General features: G+C 43.3%; 1 protein-coding gene and 1 long non-coding RNA gene across 3 annotated transcripts in view; one reads left to right on the top strand and one right to left on the bottom strand.

Annotated features, from left to right (window-relative positions):
• Window positions 1-26661, top strand: part of ror1 (receptor tyrosine kinase-like orphan receptor 1) — a 129381-nt gene that overhangs the window by 42717 nt on the left and 60003 nt on the right.
• LOC109616008 lies at window positions 1644-9441 on the bottom strand. 2 transcript variants are annotated; one of them, XR_002197036.2, is made up of 3 exons: window positions 9121-9441; window positions 7883-8007; window positions 1644-1749 (listed from the first exon to the last, which is right to left on the bottom strand). It is a non-coding gene; the product is annotated as an uncharacterized LOC109616008 (long non-coding RNA). The 2 variants fall into 2 exon arrangements; XR_002197035.2 differs by lacking the exon at window positions 1644-1749 and adding an exon at window positions 3949-4464.

Raw genomic sequence — 26661 nt, 5'->3', positions numbered from 1 at the left:
GGTCAAGGGCCACTGCAGCTCCAGGCTAATGAGCCCTCAGTCACCCACCCCTGGCTCAGAACCAACCAATTAGAGCACTGAGCAGCCAACCCCGGTCTGGGCCTCGGCCATTTACGGCCCTCACAGCTGCACATGCGGAACATTCCATGGGCAGGTGGCAGGGGTGTGTGGAACGCGCCATGTCACTTTCATTATCAACTGCAGGGTGGAAAGACGGTAGTGGTGGTGGGCTGAGTACAGTGTAAGATGCAGGTGTGTGTTGTGTCTGTACGTATACCCCCATTCTATTTCCCTCTGTCTCATGTTCCTTGTGGTGTCCTCTTCAGTTCTTTCTGATACTGTGGATAGGTTGAAAATGGTGGTTAACTTCAGTGCATTAAATATCCTGACCACATAACCAGAGGCTTTCTCAATATTGCATAAAAAAATACAAAATTATCTTTACAAACCCAAGTTAGAACGTTCATATGCGTAGATAAAGATTTATCAATGACACAAGTGTCATGTGCATAGCAGAATGAGATTGCCATTAGGCCAACTGCTGTGAGCCTGGTACTTGTATTTGTATATTCAAAGGCCCTCATTAACAATATATGGTCAAAGTTATTCTGTTATAGCCTGTGAGCAAACAAAAAAACAGAGAGCCACTTTTCAAAACTAAAATACGTTTTAATTTTCAATAAAGGATTTTTAATGAATTGGCACCAATACAAAAAAATTAAGTATTCCCTTTGCCATTATAGGGTATTGTGTATAGATTGATAGCAAAATTGTAGTCTAATCACTTATAAATGAAAAATTTTAAATCTTACACTTTCCACATTTATGGTAAGATTACACAGGATTGATAGACTAGGACCGATCCTTTGGCAGATGGACTTTGCACTTTATTTTTTCCAGCCAGTCATTTTGACAGAAATCTCCTGCACGCGATCCTATTATATTTCAGCGCCATGGAAAAATAATGTCACATTCTTATCACACAGATTTTAAAAGAAAATCTGAACTCAAAATACTAAGTACATATGTGTTTTAAATAGACTTATTTTATAAGTTCATCTAAGAATGTTAAGCCCTAATCAAGGCAAGCTGGAACCGGCACAACGCTATATGAAAGAGTGATGTAAGCGGCGATCTGGTTTTAGGAGAATATAGTCGGACTGTCATAATGAACACTGCAGATCTGCATGTGGGTGTGCAGGGACAGAGGGCATCTCATCTGTAAACAGGGCAAATGTCAGGGGTCACAAAAAGTCACATCAACCAGAAGACCAACTGTTTATGTGCAGCCCTGTGGAGAGAGGAGAGAGAGAGGAGAGAGAGAGGAGAGAGGAGAGAGAAAACAAGACAGGAAGATGAGGCTGAGAGAGGGAAAGAAAGGATAGGAAGAAGAGTGGGAGATAGAGGAGAAGAAGTGAGTGTCTGTGAATTCCAACTATGTTTCTCCTCCTGGTGTTTCATTGCTGTTTTATAGCCTGTAGATGTGTGCTCTCTGGGCTGCAGCCTAGAGCTCCTTCAGCTGCAGTGTCTCTGGGCTCCAGCTCTCTGCTCTGGTGGGTCAGGGAACCCTCAGCAGGACTAAATGTGAAAGGGCGTTAGGATTATAGTATTCATCGCCTGTTGGTTAACCACCAGTCATTATGACTCAGGGTTGGGACTCTTCACAGGCTGTTGGCTGTGTTGTATGGGCGGTTGGCTGCGGTCAGGAGAGCTGACCTCCTCGTTGTAGGGCAAAAAAGGTCTTGTCACCTGGAACAGATAATGTCCCGACAGACCGCTCAAATAATTTTCAAACAACAATTTCTAGAGGCATTGAACATAAACAGTCACCTAGCTATCTGACAAATACAGTACTGAAAATTAAACCTAATTCATGCCAGCTCAGGGGTTGTGTGTGTATGTGTGTGTGTGTGTGTGTGTCAGAAAAGGTCCAGTCATTTTAATACTAGTCATTTATCAGGCTTTGTAGAGAGAGGGGGAGATTTCCCCCAGAGTACAGCAGCAGCACTGTATGGCCCTGATGTAACTCTGTGCCGGGGCCACTGATCCTGGAATAGTCTGTCCCCCGGGGAGGATTAACCAGGTTGTCGCTGATACAGACCCCAGGACAACCCTGACCGAGGTCCCTGGAAGATTAGAGGCTAACGGGGTGCTATATTTCTTTCTATGACCGAGACTCATGGTATTAGTGGAACTGTGAAGTTGTCACTGATACTGCAGCCCCTGTCCTGGTGCTATGGAGCGGTGTTTCCCCAACCTCTCCTCTGCCCCCGCCCTTCCCCAGAACACAACCCTAAATGGCACACATTCTCCCTCCCATCTCAATCCATTTTATCATTTTATTGGCATGGAATACATTTTTCTCATCGCCCAAAGGAAGTGGGAAAAAAAGAAACGTGTAATACCTAACATCAGTGAAAACATAAATTAAATTACTACAAACATTACACACAAAGTATTTTGGGTATAATCTATGTATAATGTTCTAAAAAGGTATGCATAGTTATAGAAGATGTATGACAAGTGAAAACAAACACAAATATGAATGCTGGTTAGGTTGTCAGGGATTCTGATTCACGAGTTGAATATGTTATTCAGTTAACACCTTCACCTGTCTCTCTCTCTGTCTCCCTCTGTCTCCCCCTCTCTCCCCCCCTACCTCCCTCCCTCTCCTATACCCCTTCAGACTTTTCTCTGTGGCAACAGTGTATTTTATTTTTCTGAACTGTCAACTCTGTAAAATAACAAACATGGAAAGCTACGCTGAGGTCTAACTCAGCAGTGTGACACAGAGGCCTCAATTCCACCATATTACATGCACAGCAGTATCCAACTAAAGCGTTATGGGCCAATCAAATAAATAGAGGTTGAGACACACCTCTCAGTGTTTGTCTTTCAGCAGCACTGCAGTATGGGAAACACCTCTCCTCTCATATGGCACTCCTGGTTGCAGGGAGCTACGCTCACACGTCTGCAAATGTTAATTAAAGTGGAACTCCGCGATTGCAACACAAATCGTTTTGCCTAAAAGAATGTTGTATACCCATTGATTGTTGAGCTACGTTCAAGATTCATGAGCTACGTTCAACATACAATCCTACATTCAAGTCTATTTTATGGTTAACAAATATAGTACATGTGGTATCACAACTGAAATACATGTGGTATCGCAACTCAAATTTGCGTGGTATTGCAACTCAAATTCATGTGGTATCGCAACTGAAATACATGTGGTATCGCAACTGAAATACATGTGGTATCGCAACTCAAATTCATGTGGTATCGCAACTCAAATTCATGTGGTATCGCAACTCAAATACATGTGGTATCGCAACTCAAATACATGTGGTATCACAACTCAAATACATGTGGTATCACAACTCAAATACATGTGGTATCACAACTCAAATACATGTGGTATCACAACTCAAATACATGTGGTATCACAACTCAAATACATGTGGTATCACAACTCAAATACATGTGGTATCACAACTCAAATACATGTGGTATCACAACTCAAATACATGTGGTATCACAACTCAAACACAGGTAAAATCACTAGCTGAAGAAAGTGAACTGACAAGTGTGGGACCATGTGTTTTCGATCAGACTGAACTGTGCCCTCCTTCCCTCCCAGTCCGGTGGATGTCTCCCTGGGAGCCAGAGCTAAGCTGGGTCTGTCTGCAGAACAGAAAATGCCCCATGTTAAGCCTGGTCTAATAAGACCGTCCCCCCTCTCTCTCCTCCCTGAGCTTTCCACTGACCCCCTCTGTCTACTGCTCTCTCATTGTGTCCTTCCTCTCTCTGTTCTTCTGTTTCTTCCTCTCTCCATCTCGCTCATTGACTCTGTCTCTTGATCACCCTTTCTTTCTCCCTCCCTCCTTCCCTCCCTCCATCTCTCATACCTTCCCTCTCTATCATTCTGTCTTTTCCATCTCTTTTGCTCTCTCTATATCCCTCTCTCTGTTTCTGGCACCACAATTAACTGTGAGCTGCTTTTGACCCTATGATTCATGTCCCCTGTAAACATTTTTGTCTGGTTAAGTAAAAAAGTTATTCTTAGAGAGTGGGAGAATGGGTATAAATGTGTAGTTATTCGGCTGTGGTTTTCTGGGAGGACAAGAGAGTGACGGTCTGGACCCGTATCAACACAGCATCTCACAAAAGGTGTGTTGATCTAGGATGGGGTCCATATATTCGTATTCATTATGATTCCCTATATCAGCTCTCTGACACTCTGACACTTTCTGGATCGAGGCCCAGGTTTCCAGAACAACTGAAGAAACATTCTGTTACAGAATTCGTTGTTCCAGGTTCTGAAGTGCAGGTCTTTCTCTCTCACTCCCTATTTAACTCTTACACTTTCTTTGTTTCTCTTTCACTCTATAACTGTCCATCCTCTCGCTCTCCATCTGCCAGTACGTTGTAGCCTAGGTGGTGTGTTTTTGTTTTTGGATTAACCTGAAAAGAGCCAGAGAGACTTATATGAGTATGTGTGTTGAACCCATAGCCTCCCCCAAGGGTACTGTTCTCTGCTCTGCTCTGGTCGAGTGTAGTTGTGACAGACAAGCTCTCAGACTTGGATTCTGGCTTTCACTGGTAGCACACACATTCAATACATGCAGTTTTACACACACACACACACACACACACACACACATACAAATGTTTGTTTTTCTATCCTTGTGGGAACCTGAGACTTAAACCAGAAATCCATGTTCCCTAACTCTAATCTCAATAACCTGCCTTGTATGCCTAAACTTAACCCAGCCCTAACTGTTAACCCTAACCGATCATGCATAAACCTCAAAGGAACCCCAATGTTAATAATATGGCCAATTGTACATTTTCCCCTAAACCTAACCCCTGAGTTGGTATTCGCTTATGGGGAATGCTTTTTTAGGTTTCATCTTTGTATGGTAACCAGTTCCACTCATAAACACATAAACATGGATCGCACAGACATGTTTAGATAGCAATATTTATTTAATGATCCTAAACCAAACCCTAACCCTTAGAAACCATAACCTAACCTTTACCCTAACCAAAATAACCTAACATTTATGCATAAACCTACCCTTAACCTAACTCCTCGTCCTAACAATTAGATACTATATTTCGTAGATGGGTTCTAGAAAATGTATTTCTGTCTGTTGCCTCTTTCTAATTAATGTATAGTTTGTGGATGTCTTTGGTTCATATGGTCATATGGTACATGTAAAACCTAAAACACACACTAAATCCAGACTCCTTCAATTGGCATGGTTTGTTGTGAGCTGCCATTCAGTGTTACGTTGTTTGAGTTAATGTACTGCAGGACACCTGTTGGCAAGACATCAGTGAGGCACTGGCTTGCAGCATTACACGCTATGTAGGGATGGAATATCATTCCGTGTAACACTGCTCCAGTTACTGCAAACTGAGCAGCACTCTGCCACGGCTTCCATTTTCTACCTTTAGACTGACCCATCCATGACCTGGCCAACAAAACGTATGCTTACTACAGGAAATACATACCGCATCGCTGGGAATTAGATTCTCTCTCTGTCTGCCTGTCTGTCATTCTGTCTGTCTGTCTGTTTCTGTCTGTCTCTCTCTCTGCGTGACTGTCTATCTCTATCTGCCTGTCTGTCATTCTGTCTATCTGTCTGTCTGTTTCTGTCTGTCTCTCTCTCTGCGTGACTGTCTCTCTCTGTCTGCCTGTCTTTTTCTCTGTGTGCTTTTTCTTTCACTCCCACAACCTGAGTAGAGCTCTGGTACTTCAGTTGACTTGGTAAGACACAAAAACACAAACAGGCACACATAATACCATTCCTGTGGGGACCCTGAACATTATTCCTACTCAGAATTGTATGTCCTCTAACCTATAACCTCTAAATCTACACAATCATTCTAACCCCAATTGTACAATGTACCCTAAACTTAACTCATAGGCAGAAAATCTGCTTTTTTGGGAACAGAAAAATAATTTTCAAATGTTTCTTTTTTATTATCCTTGCAGGGATGTTTGGCTTTTACCTTGATTATAAAATATGTACACACACTCAGAGATCGACAGACAGACACACAGACGCACGCACACACATACGCACACACATATACACACACACACCCAGACTTATTCTGAGCTTTTCTGAGCTTGCCTTTGAAGATCCGAGATGGTTGCTTCTCTATGCTCCGTGTGTGACTGGATGGATTCTGATTTATTTTACTACACATGGGGGCAGTATGGGTCGCTGATCAGTCCACATAAACATCCTATAGCCCTGACGTGTGTGTAGCTACAGTAACACAGCCCTGATGAGTTCTATAGTCTACAGTAACACAGCCCTGACGTGAGTCTAACTACAGTAACATAGCCCTGACGAGTTCTATAGTCTACAGTAACATAGCCCTGACGAGTTCTATAGTCTACAGTAACATAGCCCTGACGAGTTCTATAGTCTACAGTAACACAGCCCTGACGTGAGTCTAACTACTGTAACATATCCCTGATGTGTTCTATAGTCTACAGCAGGGGTGTCAAACCGGTTCCACGGAGGGCCGAGTGTCTGCAGGTCTTTGGGTTTTCCTTTAAATTGGTTCCCAGGTCAGACCTGAACAACCAGGTGGGGGTAGAAATTAACCAATTAGTGAACTAATTAATCAATCAGGTACAAGGTGAGAGCGAAAACCTGCAGACACTTGGCCCTCCGTGGAACCGGTTTGACACCTGTCGTCTACAGTAACATAGCCCTGATGTGTTCTACTGTATAGTCTACAGTAACAAAGCCCTGATGTGTTCTATAGTCTACAGTAACATAGCCCTGATGTGTTCTACTGTATAGTCTACCGTAACAAAGCCCTGATCTGTTCTATAGTCTACAGTAACATAGCCCTGATGTGTTCTACTGTATAGTCTACAGTAACAAAGCCCTGATGTGTTCTATAGTCTACAGTTACATAGCCCTAATGTGATCTACAGTCTGTAGTAACATAGCCCTCACGTGAATCTAACTACAGTAACTTAGCCCTGATGTGTTCTAAAGTCTACAGTAACATAGCCCTGATGTGTTCTGTAGTATATAATCTGTGTTCTGTAGTCTACAGTAACATAGCCCTGAGGTGTTCTATAGTCTACGGTAACTTTAGAACTGATGTGTTCTATAGTCTATAGTCTGGGTACTATAGTCTACAGTAACATAGCCCTGATATGTTCTATAGTCTACGGTAACATAGCCCTGATTTGTTCTATAGTCTACTGTAACTTTAGAACTGATGTGTTCTATAGTCTATAGTCTGTGTTCTATAGTCTACAGTAACATAGCCCTGATGTGTTTTATAGGTCTACGGTAACATAGCTCTGATGTGTTCTATAGTCTACAGTAACATAGCCCTGATGTGTTCTATAGACTACAGTAACATAGCCCTGATGTGTTCTATAGTCTACAGTAACATAGCCCTGATGTGTTCTATAGTCTACAGTAACATAGCCCTGATGTGTTCTATAGTCTACAGTAACATAGCCCTGATGTGTTCTATAGACTACAGTAACATAGCCCTGATGTGTTCTATAGTCTACAGTAACATAGCCCTGATGTGTTCTATAGACTACAGTAACATAGCCCTGATGTGTTCTATAGTCTACAGTAACATAGCCCTGATGTGTTCTATAGTCTACAGTAACATAGCCCTGATGTGTTCTATAGACTACAGTAACATAGCCCTGATGTGTTCTATAGTCTACAGTAAAATAATCCTGATGTGTTAGTCTAACATAATCCTCGCTCACTGAACTACTCTCTGGTAGTTCTCGTCAGGCTGTCCAGACTCTGCTCACCACAGGGACACAGATGCCAACCTGAACCCCTGAAGGCTAAACGCCCTTTGACCTCCTAACCTTTTGACCCCAAGCGTCCGACATCAGAGAGACAGAGACAGACGAGGTGCTCTCCCTCCCCCGTCAACTGGCTGGCCCTCTGTCCTGGTGATTTGTGAGCGCAGGGCATGGCTGTGCAGGGCAGTCTGGGGAGATGCAGGGAGAGATAGATCAGACCGAAGGAGACGAGGGGAGCAGAAGGGCCCAGATCAAAGGCTACACAGCACAGGCACATCTCTTTGTTGTTGGACAGGAGTACGACTGGACAGACCGACTTTGGGTGTCCTGTGAGGAGGACATTTTTGCCTCGTGACCGTGTGATTGCATACCTCTGTTAACTGTCTGGGGCTGGCCTGTTCAACTCAGGTATTCTAAGGTGTGTTGCTCCCAGCTGATTTTATAACCAAGGGGGAGGGATGGGAGTCTGAACTGATTCCAAAGACCCCTAACCTCTCAAACCCAAACCCCATTGCCTGCGTGTCTTTCACCACTGAGGGATTATGGTTCCGGTCAGGATACATAACACTACTGTTACAAAACTGCAGCCTGGAAAAGATCTGCCAGAGCAGAAACACACTCATTCATCTTTTCCTGTGTCTCCCTCATTTTTCCTTGTCATGACTTGTTTATCCAGACTAGCTTCTTGGTATAGTTGTGCATTGTCTGATGCAGAGCCGCGGAACCTAGCTTAAATGTATTACCTATCTTAAACGTATTACCTAGCGTAAATTTATTACCTACCATGAATGTATTACCCTAGCGTAAATGTATTACCTAGCTTCAGTGTATTAACCTAGGTTAAATGTATTACATTGCGTGAATTTGTTACCTATCTTAAATATAATAACCTAGCTTAAATATATTTCCCAGCGTAAATGTATTAACCTAGCATGAATGGGTTACCTAGCATGAATGGATTACTTAGCGTGAATGAATTACCTATAAAATCTACTTATAGTACCGTGGATGAGGCCTCCCAGTCCCAGGTAGTAAATATGGGGCTTCTGAAGTGGGTTTCACCTCGTTTCCGGCCCTGAGGTACTGACTGTTTCGGAGAGACAGGTCTCTGCCTATTACTGGATCCCGATACTGCCCCAGGTTTAGATGACATTAAAATACAGAAGCCAGCACAAAGAAGAAACTAGTGGGTCATTGGATGTGTCAGCAGACTAGCACCAAAGAGGAAGCAAAGAAGTGGCAATTAGCTGTTTCTGGAACAAAGTGAAATCCAGAGAGTGATTAATATCTTTTTGACTCACCTTTCACACCTGATGTAGGTTCATTCATCACCCAAACTGTCTAATGGTGTCTCATGACTAACATACAGTTTCAACACTTCCTCTAGGCATGTCTTGTCACCAGCTCTGCCGCGTGTGTGGTTCTACCGCGTGTGTGGTTCCGTCGAGTACATGTGCACGTGTGTATGCCCGTCAGGATGTGGGAGACTCTTCAGGTGTCTGTCTGGGTGTTGTTTCCACAGCTCCGCTCCAGCCCAGCTTGGCAGCTGATTCACTGTAAGAAAGCGCGGCTGTGTGTTGGAATCCCAGGCTTGTGTGTGTGTGTGTAGAGGAGAGAGAAAGGGTCCTTGTGTGTGTGTGAAACAACCCCGATCCTCTAGGTCCTGATTGGCAGATAACACTGGGCCGGATAATAGCTTGCTGTTCCCCTCACTGTGGGGGAGTGAGGGGGCGAGAGGGGGAGGGGGAGAGCTATGCTGGTATGGAGCATGCTGAACAGCGTCAGGTACTCATTGGGCACTCCAGTTTGCCAAGAGACACACAAACATGCACACACATTCACAGACGCATAGTTACACACACACACACACACACACACACACTGTTCATGGCTTTTGGTGGAGCGGGTCCATCGTTATCAGTGATGTTTCCTCAGGCCCTCAGGGTTTACTGGCACATACCATGCTCACATTCCGCCCTACGCTCTCCTGGCTGATTGGCAGACCCTCTGTGCCATCTCTATATCTCCCCCAGAAAGAGGAACCATTATTCACTGGGTTTAATATTCCCGGGGTTGAGCACCCAGGGCGACAAAGCCTGCCGGATGCCGGACAGCGTTCACTGGAATCCCCTCTGGTCTCTGTCAGAGCTGAACAACGCTCATCGAAGGAGGTCTGGATAATGTGTTGTCTCCCTGCGCTACACCCAAGACAGGTGCTTATAGTTATCGGAATAGCGGACCTCTGGGGTGACTTCCCGGTGGCTCGCAGTAAGAACAGACCCACGTTGTTGATCATCATATAAACACAGAAGTCCCCCCCCCCTAGAGAAATGACAATTGACCTCCTCCCTCAAACCCATGAACCAAATATAGGTAACCGCAGCCCACAGTACAGAGGGCCCCAGTGGAGTGTAAGACCAGGGGGCGTTTAAGGACGCAGACGGTTCGCGCATACCAAGAGCAGACGGAACGCGCCCTGTACTGTAGTCCTCCGTGTCTCTCAGAAGCCGTTCGAGACGGTAGCTTGCCGTTTTGTCATTTAAGCGTTGACGAATTGCACCCGCTACGAGCCGTTGACTTGCGATTTCCCTGGCTCAGCATCGCCCAGGTCCGAGTGCTCTGCGGGGCGCCGTGAGTTCGCTGGTTTGTGATCACATGAAATATGGAGTGTTTTCACCCTTGGGTGATGACTAGCCATGCAGCTCTGCTGTGGATGAGTGAGACTCCAGCAATTGACATACTTCATACCCGCTGCTTTCTCTCAGTAACAGTTGAATGGTTTCAATCTGTAATGGATCTAACAGGCCAACTGGAGCCAAGTCAGTGTTTCTCCTCTTTTTAGCTCCAAATTACGGAAAGAAACAGATCCGCAAGCAATTAGGATGTAATTGATTGTACCTCAGGACTGCTTTCATGTGCTGCGTGTCCCCTGGTTTTGCTTTCCTGCCTGCTAACAGATGGAGCTCAAGTTGAGGTGGTGGTTTCGCATACACACACACACGTACGCACACAAACACAAGGTCACACACAAACACACACACAGGACATCATACACAGCGGTATGCATGGCAACACTTTGTAATAATGAAGTTGTTAAGTGTTCTTGTTTGAAACTAAGCGGTGACACGCTTTAATAAACAAATTCAGTCAATTGTCGTTAACAGCGACAGACTGTTGACTCTGAAGAGCCCGGTTTTTTCCAGAAAGCATCAGCAACTGGTGCCCATGAGGAAGCTTTAGCGGCGTCAGGTCTCACTGGTCAGGGGGCAGCTGGGCTGTTATCATTAGGGTCGGAGGAGGTCCTCCAACCTGACCAGTATATCTTCGCTTACAGTTAATTTCACACACAAGGCTGTGAATGTTTTCCAGGTGTTTTCATATGTATTTTAATGTAGCTGATGCTGTCTTGTATCTTTCTGGCTCAGCTGATACACATACTACAACACTTTACTGTGTTGCAGTATGTTCATCTTAGGGTTGTAGTATGTGAATCTGTTGTTTTGTTGTGTTGTCATGTGTGCTGTAGTACAATAGTTTTATTTAGATGAACAAGACTTGTTGCCAGATTTGCGTTGGAGATCCATCATTTGTTGAACGTCACAAACATTAAACATTAAAAGATGTTAATTGCTGCATGTCACAAACATTAGTTTGCGTGTTTTGTGAATGGAACATTTGAATGACTATTGATTATGACTAATGACTAATGATTATTTAAATGAAACAGTTTTCACAACAATTGTGGTGGTTGTAGTCTAAAACGACTCTAAGCGTCAATGTTACCTTACATGTACTGTATTTATACAGCCGGGCTGAGGGTGGAAAGGATACTGACTGTCTGACAGAGCCATTCCTCAGACTTGTGTCTCGACCTGTCTCAGAGGGAACAGAGATGGTGCTCCGATAACACACACACACACACACCACTCTGAGTGGTCTATTCTCCAGACCTGCCAGGCCCTACTCAGGCTTCTTATCTCAGACTAGTCACTTTTCTCTGTAGGACATCCTTTAAGAAGGCCTTCCAGCTACTGGATTTAGTCTGGCTGGTTTACAGTCTGAACATTTGGAGAAACCAGATTTCAGCAAGTGATGGTTTTGTTTGTCTTCAAGTTAACCCTTCAGTCCAAATCCTACCAGCTATATACTCCTCTCTGATCGCTCCTTCTGCACTTTCCTTTGTTCCTCATACTAGTCTTCTCCCTTTCCCTCGCCTTCCCTCCACTCCCTCCCTCTCTTCTGCTCTCGTCCTCTGCTCCGCCCGGCCCTCCTCTCTGTGGGTGTGTGTTTGGCCTCTCCCAGGGGACAGAAGTCTACTTCTCTCTCACTCTCTTTCTCTCTGGCGTTCTTCCAGTCTGTGTCTCCGCTCTTTACTCTGTTGGAAGCATCGAGCAGACAGGAGGCTGAACCTGAACCATGACCAGATCCCTGCTGTCTGAACTACTGTAGGACATAATTCATGCTTGCTCCGCTAAAATGAAAGGAGAACATAAGAAACCCAAATGAGTTCATAGACGTGATGGGAGCTGGGAGCTGTAGTGCCGTGGGGAGTCTGATGATACTGTAAGCGTCCACGTGGGCCGGTACACAATGCGACAGGCCGACGGAGGGTGTGTGAAGATGACTGGACTCGGCCAAGACATTGCTGCATCCTGTCCCGGGATGATGACCTCACCCTTCCTTTCGTCATACTCTTTAGGTTAGGGGCCATGTCGTTTGCGTTGTTATTTCATGTCATCGGGTCTTGGCGCGGAGCTGAACGCGGACAAGCAGAAGTCGACATAGCGGCTAACCAGCAAATACATTCTTTGTACAGCACCGTGCAATTGATTCTTGGCTTACAGAAGAGAATCTGGGAGCAATTTAGCTGGAGGTTTAGAGAGGGTCCCAGCTCTGCCAGAGAAGGGGTTCATGGTAAACAGTATGGCACACAATAACCCTCCAACCCCTCCTGCTGTTTGAAGTGGTACCCCCTAATCTGATGCGACTAAGCGTCACGTGTTGCTCAACTCACCACGTTTAATATATTTTCAGTTCTGTTCCTTAACTGTATGTATATCTGAGGTGGCTAGAGGGTCACTGACTATGATATAGACAGCCATAGTGTGTGTGTGTGTGTGTGACTTCTGATCCCCTGATGATCCCCTGCATTTTAGCCACGATGTCAGATGAGGTGTTTGTTGAGTACACCGAGTAAAGAGTCCAGTATGTGTCATCGCGGAGAACACAGGCCAGAGTGTGTCATTGCAGAGAACACTGGGTAGAGTGTGTCATCGCAGAGAACACTGGGCAGAGTATGTCATCGCGGAGAACACAGGCCAGAGTGTGTCATTGCAGAGAACACTGGGTAGAGTATGTCATCGCAGAGAACACTGGGCAGAGTATGTCATCCCAGAGAACACTGGGCAGAGTGTGTCATCGCGGAGAACACAGGCCAGAGTGTGTCATCGCAGAGAACACTGGGTAGAGTGTGTCATCGCAGAGAACACTGGGTAGAGTGTGTCATCACAGAGAACACAGGCCAGAGTATGTCATCCCAGAGAACACTGGGCAGAGTGTGTCATCACGGAGAACACAGGCCAGAGTGTGTCATCCCAGAGAACACTGGCCAGAGTGTGTCATCGCGGAGAACACAGGCCAGAGTGTGTCATCACTGAGAACACAGGCCAGAGTGTGTCATTGCGGAGAACACAGGCCAGAGTGTGTCATCGCAGAGAACACAGGCCAGAGTGTGTCATCCCAGAGAACACTGGGCAGAGTGTGTCATCACGGAGAACACAGGCCAGAGTGTGTCATCCCAGAGAACACTGGCCAGAGTGTGTCATCGCGGAGAACACAGGCCAGAGTGTGTCATCACTGAGAACACAGGCCAGAGTGTGTCATTGCGGAGAACACAGGCCAGAGTGTGTCATCGCAGAGAACACAGGCCAGAGTGTGTCATCGCAGTGAACGCAGGCCAGAGTGTGTCACCGCGGAGAACAGACTGGAGAACACAGGCCAGCGTGTGTCAACACAGGTCTTCGGTGTTCTCATAGTGGCTGTTTTGGGATGAGAGTAAGGTTCTGCTTGCATCACCGTTCTCCTCTACACCCCTGTGTGCTCACCCAGGGTGACTCATTAGAAATGTAGAAATGACCGGCTCGCCCAGCGAATGTGGTGAGCTATTTTATTAGCAGCTATCGGATGGCGTATTTTTATGAAGCCTTAAGCCCTGGGTCGCGCTCTCTCTTTCAGGCCGCTCCAGCTTCTCTTTATTACAATCCATTAACAGACGGGGCCTCAATGGGCCCTTTGTGCTCCCCTGTGTGCCATTTAAAACTGTAATGTATTATGTCGTTCACTAATCCCACCTGCTGGGGACATGCTATTGCTACCTAGGAAACCGCAGGCTATCTTAACCCAATTCATGGTGGGATTTACTGTACATAAAGTTGAAATGTAGGAGCTTGAATTCATTTTGAACACTAGGCTACTCCAGTGCCTATGTATGGGCAAAGTGTTTCTATCAATTGTCTCTAATAATGAATGTCTTCCATCTGATCCTAGGTCAGATTGTCATTAATATGAGGTGTATATTAACAGATCTGATCCTAGGTTAGATCGTAATAAATATAAGGTGTATATTAACAGATCTTATCCTAGGTTAGATCGTAATAAATATAAGGTGTATATTAACAGATCTGATCCTAGGTCAGATCATAATTAATACGAGGTGTATATTAACAGATCTGATCCTAGGTCAGATCATAATTAATACAAGGTGTATATTAACAGATCTGATCCTATGTCAGATCATAATTAATACAAGGTGTATATTAACAAATCTGATCTTAGGTCAGATCGTAATTGATACAAGGTGTATTTTAACAGATCTGATCCTAGGTCAGCAGTCCCATTTTGCAAGACTTGATGAATACTATATTTTTATCTGAACCCATTTACCCATGATGCACTTATATTGTTAATCTTGTAGTTCATCTCTTGTAGTTGTTTCAAACGTATTGCTCACCATATGAATGCTGCCGAGCAACAAGAGGAAACCATAATAAAATGGAAATGAGAGTGAAACCTCTAAATAAATGTGCTCACTGTTAGAAAATAAGATGGAGAACAGCCTCTTATGTGAAGCAATGAAAGACAATGAAAGACAATATAATACAACATGTCGTCGAGAATAATATTGCGATGCATATCTGTAACGCTCTTTCCCCTCATCACTCGTGGGTAGACACGTACGCCAAGCAGCCATTTCTCAGGTCAGTCTGAAAGGAGGACATTGGCTTGATGTCTTCTGAAACAATATAGGAGAGGTCAGAGAAAGATAGAGTGTGTGAATGTGTGTGCACAGCAGACCAAAAGATGGTTCTACACAGTAAGGCTTATCTCATCCAAATCCCTATCATTGTCATGGTCATGATGGGCTTGGGTCCAGGTAAACTTCAAGGAAATGGATCCGTGGACTTAACGGCTAAATGTATAAAATCCAGAGACAGTCTTAAGCAACCCTTATAAATACCCTGTTTAACACTTTCTTCATATCCAGCAACATTAATTTGCATTGGCTTCCTTTGGGTGAGAGGGCCTCGTCTGTTATGTATATCTGCCCTGAGAAACCCTGAGAGTGCTTTGGGCCTCTGTATCTGTTGACACAGTGAGGACAAGCAGGCGTCCCTCTTGTGGATCAGGTGACAATTTGATGATAATGGAGGAATAGGGAAAGTGATTTGATTATCCCTCTATGTGCTGTTTGACTAATTACTGGGGTGTGTGTGTGTATTTGTTTATTTATGTATTTGTCTGTCTATCTATTACTTTGGCTATTCATCTTTTATAACGTAAACAGGTACAAATAATCAGCCTTCACCTTCGGTGGTAATGTGGCACTTTTGCTACTGGCAAGACCCATCAATCACTCCAATGTGAATACGTTATGTCACTGGTTGCGTACAGTAGATACGGGTTCCTTTTTAATACCGTTATAGATATTAGTAGCTACCTGGCTAACTCATGCTAGTTTCTTACTAACTCTGCAACTGTAGGTAGTTAGATAGCCTTTTGCCGGACTGCGTAAGTGGAGCCGGGCAAAAAGAACGAATGTCTCTTACTGAGTGAGTGACTGACTGACTACCCCCTGTTAAATAGCGTTGTGGTTAGAGACATGGACTGCTGTGCAGGCAATACGTCTTTGACAAAACAAACTATACATTAGGACCATTAGACAAACTCTTTGCCAGCTACAAGCTTCAGTAGCTACGTTAAAGTAAGCCTAAAGTAATACTGTTTACAGTTATATTGTGATTATTTCTGGTGGATATTCATAATACACATCTGTGTATGCTTTTGGGGTTATAGATCACAACAGTAATAGAGGAGAGATTTCCACAATTCTCACATCTTTATATTTGACGAAAAAGTCAGTTATCGTCACCTATATTGATAGGTATTGTATCAATGTCATTCATGAATGAAAGAAAAAGGAACGTTGTTGTGCCATGAAATGAAATTCGCTAGAAATTCCTCAATTAATTTGACTCTTCCAAGTAGTAAGTAGATACTAGTAGGCCTATTACTGGCTAATAAGCTGTTAAAACAACACCATTCATCTCTTCTAATCATGGGCCGACTGTATATTATGGGTGCTGCAGTTAGCAGCATTCTACTGATATGAAGTTTCCATTCTACTGACATGAAGTTTGACAGGCTGGCTCAGCTACGTCGTTAGCTAGGACGCTACTTTCCATGAAATGCAAACAAGAAATTCAACCAACCCATTGGCCCATAAAACACTGTTAATGTGGAATGCAATTTTGTTTGGCTCTTTGTTTGTCAAATGTAACAAATCAAATTACAACATGCTTGTAATTGTTGTGTCAAATAACACTATAAATTATGAAATGTTGAGTATGTTGAATTTGGGACAACTCGGGTTAGCTTTAGCATAGTACTTGTCTGACAAACAGCCTATAAACTATTACCAGAAACTCTGGCCATTTTAAATATTTTAGAATTGATTTAGTACTCCTTGTGACTATACATTGTATAGCTTCCCATTACAAATGTCAGTTGAAAGGTGTATCTATATATTATTTAAATGTTATTTATTTTGAAATGTTGTTAGAATAACTTTGTGAAAATCCCACCACATTAGTTGAAATATATTGTATTTGGGCCTGTTAGCAGACCAGACTGTACTCCCAGATACCTGACCTCATGTGACACCAATTCATGATCTTTTTATGAAATACGGGGACAAAGTTTCCATATGGGTTGTTAGATTCTTAAATTAGCCAGAAAGTGGAACACTAACAGGCCATAAAGTTGATTGACTGTATTGTGCTAAGTTAAAAGAGACCGTTTTAAGCTAAGCCACTGCACGTACAGCAACCCATACACATGCTGTACAGAAAGTCCTTGTAGTGGTAATGACTGTAATGTTTGCATCTTATTTCTTTCACTTTGTTGTGGTATGTGGGCAGCTTGAGACATTTAAACGAGATGATTCATCAGATGCAGATCAAGTTAACCTAATTCATTAGAGAAGTGCATATAATAAATCCAGCTGTCAGATGCAGGGTTTTTGTTGGTCTTTCACCATCTCAAATGATATCCTATTCTATATTTAATGCACTTCTTTTGACCATGGTTCTAATGGCTCTGGTTAGAATTGTTCACTATAAAGGGGGTAGGATGCTTATTGGTACTCTGCCCTGGTTCTCTCAAGCTTTGTTGATTGGGGACTTGACAGTCAGTTTCCTTTCTGTGGAGAGTTATAGAGATAAGTGTTCCCTCTCCACAGAGAGTTACAGGGATGATTGTTTTTATATAGTTTGTTTTTCTCCAGATTTAAAGTAGCATGCTGCATAGGTTGGGAGGGGTGTATCTAGGATTAAACTATGGCTGTGACATTTTTTATTAATGTCGACAAGCAAGAAAGAACTTAAGCTAGCGATTAATATTAATGTAAGTCTAACAGCAAAAATATTACCATTTGCCAAAGGTATGTGTCAGAGTGCCAGAATGTTTAAGCTCTCTAATACTGAGTGGTGAGGGGAGGGGAGGGGAGGGGGCGGGGCGGAGAGGAGTGAGGTGACAGAGGCTTTATTTAGCCAGCCGGGTAATCACCTATTAGGAGTGGGTTGTAAAACAAGCAGGAATTTGCTGTCAGGTCCTGTGAGGTTTTCATCAGGGAGGGAGGTAATGATTAGGGCTAGAGTTACCCTCAGGGGACCCCGAGAGAGGAGTGAGGAAGGAAGGAGAGAGACACAGAGGATGGGGGAGAATGTTGATTCACACGTAGACTATGCAAAAGTGTGTACGTCAGTCCTGTTTAACTCTAATCTGTTGGGATTTGGTGTGATGAGACCGGGCTGTAAATGCTTTGGATAATGACCAAACTGTGAAGGGAGACAAATAGGGTAGAAAGATGTCCTTCTCCATCATGGACCAGTGGTGCTAACAGATAATTTGTCTCGTTATTGATCCGAATATTCAATGTTTGACTTCTGGCTGGCATGGGAACTGTTTTACATCGGTGTCTCTTTACCTAACAAATTCTACTATCACCAGTAACAGCATTTGTCAGTGAGTTGCTAGTGTGAATAGGAAATTGGATTAGCATATTATGTTAATGTTATGTAAATTAAATTGTTGTCAGCAATTGTTATCAACATTTTTTAAGTCTTAATAGGCTCCACATTCCCTACTCATGTTAGCAAGACAGACAAGTGAGGAATATTCATCTAGACACAGTGAACATTTAAATTCCCATAAAATATCAGATGAGAATCATGAAATCCACCAAAACCCCTGTGATGTCCTCCAGCCACATAAATGAATATCAGCAGCAGGGAGTGGCCAATCAAACAGTAAATACTTCCTGATCCCTCGATTGTCAGTTTTCAGTTGCCATGGTTGCCGGGGGTATTATTGACTTGACACATTTTTCGTGTTTTTTTTTTTCCAGCTTTATATACCCACACAGACACACAAGATTCAAGTGATTTGTTTTTTTTTAATCATAAATTAAATTGATTAAAATGTATTCAGTAAAAAGGCCTATTTGAATAAGTTCATTCTTGGTGGAACCACCTTTTGCTTAAATCACAGTCTCTTTGAATATGTCTCAACTAACTTTGCAGACCTTGACTGGGAAATATTTGCCCCGCGTTGGAGGTGGCGTCACAGCAGTTTTCCTGTGATGTCACTATGGGCGGGTACAGTGTACCATCTGCATTGAAAATGAACCGAGGTGAGGCGTGTAGAGCCGAGTCCAGCTGGTACTAAGTGGTGGAAAAGCTCCCAATGCGAATCGAGGCTAGGCGAGTAGAGTTGAGCCAGTACCATGCAGTGGAAAAGCGTTTAAAGTTAACCCTCAAAGTGAGTTGGAAACCAAGCTTCACGAATGTCTCTTACTGAGTGATTGACTGACATAGCGTCGTGGTTAGAGACGCGGCCTGCGGAGCATCAGTAACAAATTATGCCTGAGGTTCAGCACAGAAAAAACTTTACGTGGCTCCCTAAAATAAAACGGTTCTGGTGGATATTAGGATTTGTTCAGGATAGACAAACACTTTGCAGGCTTCACGATTCTCTCCTCTTTTCACTTGACAAAAAAGTCAGTTATCGTTAGTGGTGGCCATTCAAGGCTTCATTACCGTTCTTCTAGCAGCAGGATATTATGCCACCAGTGCTAACTCAGATTTTCTTTTTCAAAATAAAAGCCATCATTAAACTATATAAGGTAATATAGTTAACAATCTTGTCTGTACATTTTGTTTAATGTCCGTTCCAATGTTATTCTTGTCTGTTATTTTTCACAGACTAGATTGTTAACTATATTGTCTTATACATTTCAATTATGGCTTTTATTGTGATAAAGAAAATCTGATTGCTGCCAGCATAATATCCTGCTGCTAAAATAAAGCTAATGAAGCCTTGAATGGCCACAACTAGTTATCGTCACCTATATTGATAGATACTGTATCTATGTCATTCACAAATGGCTAATTAGGCAGTGGCAAAAGAGGATTTGTTCAGGATAGACATGAACCTTGCTGGCTACAACCTTGAGTAGATATGTTATGGGAAACATAAAATGTAACTGTTTACTATATTGCGACTATTTCTGGTGGATTTTCAAATTATGTCTCAGGATTTGTTCAGCATAGACAAACACTTCGCTGGCTACACGATTCTCTAATTTTTTCACTAGACGAAAATGTCAGTTCATCATCACCTATATTGATACAGTAGTTATTGTATCAATGTCATTTACGAATGGCTAATAAGCTGTTAAAACAGCCAGTGGCAAAATCCATAAAGTTCATAGATACTATTTGTGGTGGAGCCAAAATTAATAAGAAACGTTACTCAGTTTAACGCTAGTTAATGGTGTCTAACAAAATATTCAAACTTAGTGTGATGTTAATGAGTGTAAATAATATAATGAGGCTATTCTAATGCCCAGCATGTGTGCTGTTTGGTTGCGTAGTGGTTAACGACAATTCCTTTCACATGGGTGACCTGGGTTCGATTCTCAAGAGAGCACGATTAACACATTTGATTGCGGGCCGACTGAACTAGGCTTGCCTGGTTTCTTGTTATTATACCTATTTGCACATTGTTTGAACACTGTGCACTGTACAACTGATAATAACGTATAACATTGAAAACATTGCAATTGTTAAATCAATCAAATCAATCAAATGTATTTATAAAGCCCTTTTTACAACAGCAGTTGTCACAAAGTGCTTTTACAGAGACACCCAGCCTTAAACCCCAAGGAGCAAACAACAGTAGTGTTGGATTTCAATACTGATAAATACTGTTAGTTGTAAAAAAAATGTATCTCACTTTGTTTTTCTCGTTCAATTCACTTGCTTCGGAAATGTAAATATACATATGTTTCCCATATAACTCCCCTTTGTATTGGTTTGATTGATTGATAGGGAGAGTTTGGGGGAGTGGTTAGGGAGAGGGAGCTCACTCAAATTAGCCAGATGCCAATCAGAGAGCAGCTGGCCTGGGGCTGCGGGGTGCAGAGAAGAGGGTTGAAGGGATGGGGGGGGGCTTTACAGCTGTTAACATATCATGTTTGACATCACCGCCTGCTCTGCATCTAAAGATTTATAGGCCTCTGCATCGCCCCTAGGCTTCTTCCACTTTACATTCCCTTTATTCCCCATAACTCCCTCTCAATGCCCTCATCTACCCTTTCTTTTCTCTAATGTCATCCCTCTCTCCAGAGTGTGAAGCCTGTGATTATGGGCCAAGCTGGAGAGAGTAATACTGAGTCAGCATGATGAGGGCAGGAAGGCAGGCAGCGCCAACTCCCCACTCAGTACCCCATAACTCTTACGTAGTCTTACCCCATGTATCTCATTCACTTCCACTTAATTACTTTATTTTTCCAGAAGGAAATTCAGATGTGGCTGGTCAGAGAGGATAATGATAAGTACTTTGTAAACATAAATAAGCAACATAAACGACAGATACAAATGCTTATACATTTATAAAAAAAAAAATATGTGAAAATTTGTAATAAATAAGATAAACATCTGTCACATCCATTTTCGTTTAAATGGTACTATACAGTTGTTTATTTGCTGATGCTACTGTTCTGCTGCTAATATACTAATTGAACGCAGATGCTAATGTAATGATTTTATTCTAATCTAATTCTACTTTAGTGATGCTACTACTGTATACAGATGCTGTTATACAGATGCTTCTATACAGATGCTACTATATTGATGCTACTATACAGATGCTACTATACAGATGCTGCTATACAGATGCTAATATACAGATGCTACTACACAGATGCTACTACACAGATGCTACTATATTGATGCTACTATACAGATGCTCATATACAGATGCTGCTATACAGATGCTACTATGCAGATGCTACTATACAGATGTTGCTATACAGATGCTACTATACAGATGCTACTATACAGATGCTGCTATATAGATGCTGCTATACAGTTGCTACTATACAGATGCTACTATACAGATGCTCCTATCCACATTCTACTTTACAGATGCTACTATATTGATGCCATTACATTGACGCCAATACCAATATGCTGATGCAACTATTACATAATATTGATGCCACCATGCCATAATACTAATTTATTACACTATATTGGTTCAAAACCTTTGAATAACTATGTTGGTTTTAAAAAATGACTGGAGTCTGCACCCTGTTGGCATTACCATCCTGATGGCATTGTTGATTGATAGGTGTGTGTAACATCTGAAGAGAGTTCTTTACCTCTGTTAGATGTTCACTCATTGTTAATGTTTCAGGGAGTATTTTGCTTGCACAACTCTCTTTAGGTTATTCTGATTTGACCATGTGAACAGGAAACTGGATTTAAAGTTAAACTGACAAAATAAAGCAACAGGAAAAGAATGTTAAACAGACTGATCAACATGTTAAACAGATTGAGTTTAAGCAGGAAGCATAGTCTGGATTCGCTTTTTGATAACTCCTTCTAAGGTGAGCTCCTAAGTGTAACTTACTATCAGCTATTGTTTTCAGGTACCTACACCCTTCCACCTGCTTTAGGTTCTGATCTCCGATGGTGATTACTTTTCATGCTGATGGCTTCTTCCTAAATCCTTTGATCAGGTCTGTGGTCTTGGTATCATTCAGATCCAGAACGTTCTCTGGCACCTGAAGTCCAACTTGTCCACAATGGACTGAACAAGTTCCTTAGAATTAGATGTATGAAGAATTACTGTGTCGTCTGAGTATTTTATGTGTTATCTCAGGGCAGGTGATCCTACAGCTCTGTATCTCTCTATAGAAGTAACAGGAGACATGACTCAGTCCTGTTTTGATCCAGTTAAGATGTATTGTTTTTGTGTCTGTTCTACTAACCATTGAATCATAGACATTTGACACAAAATCCATTTAAGGACATTTTTAAAATGTTCTGACCCATTAGGTGTGGCTGCATTGTTATAAAAGCACGGGAAAAGACCACAAACCCAATCCAGGCATAAGACTTGGGCTTCACAAGATGAGACTTAGTCAACACTTAGCTTGTGGTCCTTAATGTAACATCATCCTCAAATCCCTGAAGTATCACAGCCTCACCTTACCTCATACATCCTGTTCCCTACATTCTACCAACTCAGTCAACCTGAAAACCCTGACGTAACCCAGGCCAATCTTTTCAACCTGCCAAAATCGGTAGTAGGACCGAATGCCGGATCAGGCCCTAGAACTAGTGAGGGATTTTGTCTGTGTTCTAGTCCTGGTATATTACTGTATAACACACATTACACAATGGAAAATATGAATAATAGGAAATTTGCTCCAAAGCTGCTGACTTCTCCCCATGGCTCTTCTCTCCATGTCATACTGTGTATAATTTTATAATCTTTGCAGGGAGTTTTGGTCCCAACCAAGAAAGCAAAACCTGTACACACAGAGACAGAGCGGGCCTTTGAATGCCCGCAAATGATCAAACGCATGTCCCTGTAGTTTGGGTGGGAATGAATCAAACCTACAGTTTGTGTGGATAAGATCTGAATGCAAATCATGTGATTGGCAGTTGGGCTCCAAATAGGCCGTAGCTTTCGGCTTTTCCCCAACCTTTTATTCACAACTGTTTGGTGGTAAAGGTCCGAAGCTGTTCGCCTCATTCGGTTCTATGCATATATTTATCGTCTGGATGTTCAAGTAAGGTGCTGCTCGCCCTCCACTACTTTCCTTTATGTAAATGCAGCCAAACCTACCTCCTTTATCTGAACAGTGGCAAAATGAAACCCCTGTGGCTGTTTAAACTGACATTCTGAACATCGACTAACCTGGGCTTCAACCTTCTCTCTGTGTTCACTAAGACATAGCGGTGACAGATGCTGGGCGCAAGTTGTATTAGGCCAAGAACACCCGTTTCAACCATCCATGTAGCTACTTTTGTGATTGAGCAATCGTGCTGACATTTGGTCGATTTAAATACTGAAAAAGAACACTACTTAAATTGTTGGGCCCATAATTTCGCAGTGTTAACCAGGGTCATGAAAGTACCACATTATTCGATAGACGCCTTTCAATGCGCCAAAATTCCAACTTTGGGTCACCACTCACCGGAGTTTCACAATGAACAAGTTTGTTTTGCATGGTAGGGTCTGTCTATGTCCTTAGCTGTTGTTTTCAGTGGCAATGAAATCCCTGTTTTCAGACTGCCTGTCTGAGTTTGCATGCATTTGACCCACTGTCTAAGTAGCTAGCTTGAATAGACTTCCTGTGTCGTGCTTCGGTGTCGTGCTTCGGTGTCCTGCTTCGGTGTCGTGCTTCGGTGTCATGCTTCGGTGTCGTGCTTCGGTGTCGTGCTTCGGTGTCGTGCTTCTGTTTGCAATAGCCTTCTGGTACTGAAGACGTGTTTGTTGACGTGTGGAGCAACGACTACGCCAGACGGGGAGCTGCCCAACAAGGGTCTCGGCTGAAGCTCCGCGGACCAGTGGCCGCTGCCCGTCGAAGCAGAGGCAGGACGGGGAGAATGAAGGAACCGGAAGGACGGAGAGGGAAATGGTAGTGGAAAGGATAGAATGGGGGAGGAGGAAGGTAAGGACCTGCTCGCCCTCGCTCTCCCCCCCATGTGGATCCTGGTGCCCAGCCCTGTGTGTGGTCCTGGCGGGTTACACTTCAGCCTACCTGTGGCCCCGGCCAACCCGACCCGCATCTGTCTCTCGCCGGTGGCTTTCTTCCTGTTTCCTGAATGTCGGCCTGCTATAGCAGACCTGCAGGTACCAATGCAGTTTTCCCATTGTGACTATTCAGTGTCACCTGAACAAGTGCAGTTACGCATAGATGCGTTAAACCAAATGTAAACACTACAGGCGTGTGAGGTGGACTGGCGCTACTGTATTGTGAGGGGGAGAGTTTCCGAAAGTTTTACACTGTACTTCAATGAGTGCATGAGATGGCAGGCAGTACCGTACTGTTCAGTAATGAGTGTGTGAGATGGCAGGCAGTAGTGTACTGTTCAGTAATGAGTGTGTGAGATGGCAGGCAGTAGTGTACTGTTCAGTAATGAGTGCATGAGATGGCAGGCAGTACCGTACTGTTCAGTAATGAGTGCATGAGATGGCAGGCAGTAGTGTACTGTTCAGTAATGAGTGCATGAGATGGCAGGCAGTAGTGTACTGTTTAGTAATGAGTGCATGAGATGGCAGGCAGTAGTGTACTGTTCTGTAATGAGTGTGTGAGATGGCAGGCAGTACCGTACTGTTCAGTAATGAGTGTGTGAGATGGCAGGCAGTACCGTACTGTTCAGTAATGAGTGTGTGAGATGGCAGGCAGTAGTGTACTGTTCAGTAATGAGTGCGTGAGATGGCAGGCAGTAGTGTACTGTTCAGTAATGAGTGTGTGAGATGGCAGGCAGTAGTGTACTGTTCAGTAATGAGTGTGAGTGGGCATGTGTGGCCCTGTTACTGTTCTCGCCCTGCCCCAGCACTCACCCACTTCCCAACTCACAGCCACGGCTTGTAAAAGTCACGACTGGTGTGAAAATAAAGAGCTGCTTACTGTGTTTACGAGCTGGAGCCCCTACAAGCCTGTCCACTGACGTGTGCGCAGTGCCTCGTTCCGGGCTTGACCTGATCCACTGTCTGTCAGGGCATTCCCCCTTCCAGGGTTCAGTTGCTCTTTCACTCAATTTCAATTACATTTATTATTGGAATGGGATTTTATTTTTACACTGCCTAAGAAAATGGAGAATTAAAAAGCTATAATAAAAAATTACAAAAATATAGATAAAAAATCGGCCATTTTAAGTAGACTTTACACACAGGTTTTAGAAAGATTGAAGTCATTTTTAAATATATATTAAAGACAGTGGAAGGGTGATATAAATGAGCGTAAATTAAAAGGTTGAGTAAGAGTTCTCTCCCAGTCCCTTTAAAAAAATAATATATATTCTTCATTCCTCCATTGCTTGGCTCTGTCAGAGACAGCTTACCGCAAGGAAGAGACCTCGTGCCTGTCTCAGTTCGGTTCCACATTTTCTCCAGCCCATTGCCCAGGATGATTCATAATGTTGTTCGTCTCCCTTATTAATAGTTGTATTTTGACTGCATCATAATGTGATTAGCAGTCCATGAATGGGCACCAGTGGGTAATGTGTCACTGAGGCTTACCCTTCAATGCGTTGAGCTGACGGAAAAACTCCAGAACACAATCAGCTCGAAATGGTTGGAAACGGTTATTCACAGTTATTCTGAGGCCGGCAGTGACTTTGAAGCTGCTTCAAGGATAATGACAGCGGTAGGGCATACAACGTGATCCTGTCTGGCACACGTTGTGGCGGGCCAACTCTGACAGGAAGCGGTGTTATCGCGGCAGATAGGCAAACGTGGAAAGCACGAGTGGATAGATTTACCTTTTGTTATTTACCTTTTCCTTTACTTCCTGCAGCCTGGCCTTTTCTCCATTTGTGGCTCTCCTCGTCCTCTACCTTGACCTTTCCCCTTTCTCCTCCTCAGAGTTTGGGTTAGCGGTGTTAGTTAGCATGTTAGCATGTGGCTAGTGCTGCTGCAATGTCAAAACAGTAGGTTCTATTCGACCGACCTCCCGTGTGCGGCGTGACCTTGAAGTTGCTTCCACTTAAAGTGTATATGTTGTCATGCTATACTGCCCTGCCGTAACCCGTGGGAATTACTTGATAATGTCAGCCAGTAAAACTTTAAGAGCGGTACTCAGTCAGGCTTTATGTGGCTGCACTGAGGGTATGTTGCTGGGGCTATAGCCCAGGCCGACCCTCTAGACTACCAGACAAAACCTCCCTGTTTGTCCCCGTAACCAGCTGCCCCTATTGGTCAAG

This window comes from Esox lucius, chromosome 8 (genome assembly GCF_011004845.1).
Source record: "Esox lucius isolate fEsoLuc1 chromosome 8, fEsoLuc1.pri, whole genome shotgun sequence".
NCBI classification, from domain to species: domain Eukaryota; kingdom Metazoa; phylum Chordata; class Actinopteri; order Esociformes; family Esocidae; genus Esox; species Esox lucius.
This window is presented reverse-complemented; position numbering and strand designations above follow the sequence as displayed.